This window comes from Babylonia areolata, chromosome 11, assembly GCF_041734735.1.
Source record: "Babylonia areolata isolate BAREFJ2019XMU chromosome 11, ASM4173473v1, whole genome shotgun sequence".
In the NCBI taxonomy this organism is placed as follows: Eukaryota; Metazoa; Mollusca; class Gastropoda; order Neogastropoda; family Buccinidae; genus Babylonia; species Babylonia areolata.
In genome coordinates, this window is record NC_134886.1 from 19,260,246 (window position 1) to 19,265,245 (window position 5,000).

The window sequence follows — 5,000 nt, forward strand, 5'->3', positions numbered from 1 at the left end:
TCAGGAAGGAAGTAAAGAAAGAAAGAAAAAAAGTAAGAAAGAAAACCAAACGTTAACGATATCATCCTCACACACACACAAACATGCACGCACACATTATCATCGTCATCATCCATCATCATCATCGTCGTCATCATCATCATCCATCATCATCATCGTTGTTGTCGTCATCATCATCATCATCATTGTCGTCGTCATCATCATCATCGTCGTTGTCGTCGTCATCATCATCATCGTCGTTGTCGTCATCATCATCATCCATCATCATTATCGTCGTTGTCATCGTCATGATCATCATCCATCATCATCATCATCATACATCATCATCATCGTCGTAGTCATCGTCATGATCATCATTATCATCATCCATCATCATCATCGTCGTTGTCGTCGTCATCATCATCATCATGGACACATGCTAGCATTTTTGAATAAGAACACAGACACACACACACATACACAGACACACACAGACACAGACACACACACACACACACACACACACACACACACACACACACACACACACATATATACAACCACTGCAAACGCTGACTCACTCTCTTTTTTCTGAAGAGAAGGGAAAGGAGAGTGGAGCAGATAAATGCAAGACACGTAAAGAAAGAAGTGGGAGTGGCACATATTCTTCGTCAAAAGAAAGGTAAGAAGACAACCATTAAACATGCTTCTTTAGCTTCTTTAATCAGCTGTCCTCACAGCCACACAACTTAGAGGTCGTCTGATTTGCTGCCTAAGCACGCACAAAAAAAAAAAAAAAAAAAAAAGACACCAGCCGTTCACGTTTCTAATGCTGGCCTCTGCTCTGTAAAGGCGTCAGTGTTGTGCTGAATGCACGAGAGAGTCAGGGGAGCCAGGTCCACTTCTGTGCTGGGCTTTTAACGTAATTTGCTTATCTACGGCAGGAGTTTGCAGAGGCTGGGTCCGTCTGTTGCGCTCAGTGGTGTCACATGTTCCCTGTTCCTAAAGGGGTTGGAACCTTTGTTCACGAGTCTCGTAAAAATTCAACGTTTGGATTACGTAGAGCAGTGGTCTAGTGGAAATGCACCAAATTGGATAGCGAGTGTATACGGGTTTACATATACGGACCAAGATGTTTTACTTCCATCATCTCCAGGCCTTGAGTAGCTTCCCAGGTGCTGTTCTTTCACGAGACAAATAAACCGAGGTTCCGTGTGCAGCAGTCACTTCGTGCACAAAAAAGAACCCAGGGGGAAAAAAAAGAAAAAAAAAAAAAAAGGTATGTGCCTGGCAGTATTCTATAGAGAAATCCACATTGATAGTAAAACAGGTACAGTTGCAGGCAGAAAAAGCAGTATTCTATAGAGAAATCCACATTGATAGTAAAACAGATACAGTTGCAGACAGAAAAGGCAGTATTCTATAGAGAAATCCACATTGATAGTAAAACAGGTACAGTTGCAGACAGAAAAGGCAGTATTCTATAGAGAAATCCACATTGATAGTAAAACAGGTACAGTTGCAGGCAGAAAAGGCAGTATTCTATAGAGAAATCCACATTGATAGTAAAACAGATACAGTTGCAGGCAGAAAAGGCAGTATTCTATAGAGAAATCCGCCACATTGATAGTAAAACAGATACAGTTGCAGGCAGAAAAGGCAGTATTCTATAGAGAAATCCACATTGATAGTAAAACAGGTACAGTTGCAGGCAGAAAAGGCAGTATTCTATAGAGAAATCCACATTGATAGTAAAACAGGTACAGTTGCAGGCAGAAAAGGCAGTATTCTATAGAGAAATCCACCACATTGATAGTAAAACAGGTACAGTTGCAGGCAGAAAAAGCAGTATTCTATAGAGAAATCCACATTGATAGTAAAACAGGTACAGTTTCAGACAGAAAAGGCAGTATTCTATAGAGAAATCCACATTGATAGTAAAACAGGTACAGTTTCAGGCAGAAAAAGCAGTATTCTATAGAGAAATCCAGATTGATAGTAAAACAGATACAGTTTCAGGCAGAAAAGGCAGTATTCTATAGAGAAATCCACATTGATAGTAAAACAGATACAGTTGCAGGCAGAAAAGGCAGTATTCTATAGAGAAATCCACATTGATAGTAAAACAGATACAGTTGCAGGCAGAAAAGGCAGTATTCTATAGAGAAATCCACCACATTGATAGTAAAACAGATACAGTTGCAGGCAGAAAAGGCAGTATTCTATAGAGAAATCCACATTGATAGTAAAACAGGTACAGTTGCAGGCAGAAAAGGCAGTATTCTATAGAGAAATCCACATTGATAGTAAAACAGATACAGTTGCAGGCAGAAAAGGCAGTATTCTACAGAGAAATCCACATTGATAGTAAAACAGGTACAGTTGCAGGCAGAAAAGGCAGTATTCTATAGAGAAATCCACATTGATAGTAAAACAGATACAGTTGCAGACAGAAAAGGCAGTATTCTATAGAGAAATCCACCACATTGATAGTAAAACAGATACAGTTGCAGGCAGAAAAGGCAGTATTCTATAGAGAAATCCACATTGATAGTAAAACAGGTACAGTTGCAGGCAGAAAAGGCAGTATTCTATAGAGAAATCCACATTGATAGTAAAACAGGTACAGTTGCAGGCAGAAAAAGCAGTATTCTATAGAGAAATCCACATTGATAGTAAAACAGATACAGTTGCAGGCAGAAAAGGCAGTATTCTATAGAGAAATCCACATTGATAGTAAAACAGATATAGTTTCATACATAAAAAAAAGTCAAACAATATATATATCTGGCTGGTTGTGCATTGTAACGACGCACTCTCTTCACGAAGAGCAGCCAGAATTTTACACACATATCTAATTGTTGTTGTCGTCGTGGTAAAACATGGCACAGTGCAATACAATACAAAGCATGAACATGGATTGGTTCAATTTGATATTGAAGCATGGTGGGCAACTGGTTCTATTCCTGTTCCATGACATTTTCACCTTCCTGTTCATTTCGAGGTAATTTTTTTAATTTTAAATTTTATTTTATTCTTTAATTTATTTAATTTATTTATTTATTTATTATTATTATTATTATTATTATTATTATTATTATTATTATTATTATTATTATTATTATTATTATTATTATTATTTAAATTATGTTATTATTTATTTATTTTTTAAAATTTATTTTATTTTTTATGTTTTTTTCTCAAGGCCTGACGAAGCGCGTTGGGTTACGCTGCTGGTCAGGCATCTGCTTGGCAGATGTGGTGTAGCGTATATGGATTTGTCCGAACGCAGTGACGCCTCCTTGAGCTACTGAAACTGAAACTGTTGTTGTGGTAAAACATGGTACAGTGCAATACAATACAAAGCAGGAAATGTCGATTTCTAATTAATACTAACAATCATCATTATGATAGGAATGATAATAATCCAAATAATAATAATAATAATAATAATAATAATAATAATATCATTTATTTTCAGTCTAATATCATCATCTTAGATGAACAGACTATAAATAAATAAACGAACTACAAATCAGGAACATGGATTGGTTCAATTTGATATTGAAGCATGGTGGGCAACTGGTTCTATTCCTGTTCTACAACATTTTCACCTTCAAGTTCATTTAGTGGTAATTCTTTGTAAGGCAACAAAAGAAAGATGATGATGGATGAATGTAGAAAGTGTGGAATGGATAGATGAGAGAACATGAATAAAAAAAAAAAAAAAAAAAGAAGAAGTTTTTTTTGTCCAAAAGAAAAGCATGAATCATTTAGCAGACGCATCAGAAACAAAATCACATGACACTGTTCTTTTCAAAACTACCAGTGCAGGGATTACTTCAAAGGACAGCAAAGAATGACTGTTGGCGCTACTTAATCAACACAAACGAAGCATTTATTGGAATTTATCTGGTAAACATTTATCTTAACTAAAACTGTCTAGGAGCAGAAAAAAAATATACTTACATGCAGTTAACGCATCTAACTCAGCATGCAATTCAAACACACACACACACACACACACACAGAGTTTCAGTTTCAGTTTCAGTAGCTCAAGGAGGCGTCACTGCGTTCGGACAAATCGATATACGCTACACCACATCTGCCAAGCAGATGTCTGACCAGCAGCGTAACCCAACGCGCTTAGTAAGGCCTTGAGAAAAAAAAAAATAAAAAAAAGAAAAAGAAAAAGAAAAATTCATAAAAAAAGAACTACCACTAATAATAATAATATGTATAAGGCGCAAAAACTTGATGAAGTCAACTATAAGCGTACAAAAATAAATTTTAAATAAAATAACTAACTAAATAAATAACTAAACAATAACTAAGTAACTAATAATAATAATATAATAAAAAATAAATAATAAAAAAAGAAAAAAAAGACAGCAATGATGATAAATAAGCAAATAAATGAAAAAAATGCAGACACACATTCACACACATATGCATAACAGATATACACCAAACATGCATATTTCACAGATATGAAAGCACAGTCAAATACACATAAACGTACATGAACCCCAACACACACACACACACACACACACACACACACACACACACACACACAATTTTGTTTAAAAAAAAATGATTACAGCTCTTGTGTCATGAAACTTGACGTTTTTCCATTACCAGCGCATTGGGTTTATCAATGACAGGCATCTACTCCTTATTGTTATTTTTTTTAAGAGATGAAATGCCGCGCATATGGATCAGTTCGCACGCTTTGACATCGGTTGGAAACTGATACTGATCTTTTGTGATGATTTCATCGGAGTACGGTGCAAACGCCCAACAAAACACAAAGCAATGACCACACTGAGTGCTTCTATTATTTGTTTATTTCCCTATTTTTTTATTTATTTTTTTTTTTGTCTGTTTGTTTCCTTTCCCTCCTATTCGTATCAATGCTTGCAAAGCAATGGATCTTGGTGCCAGAGAATAGCCATTGTTCTGTGTGCCAGCCAGAATTCAGGAGGTAAGGTTTCATTGCCGTGGACTGCAGTGGTGAA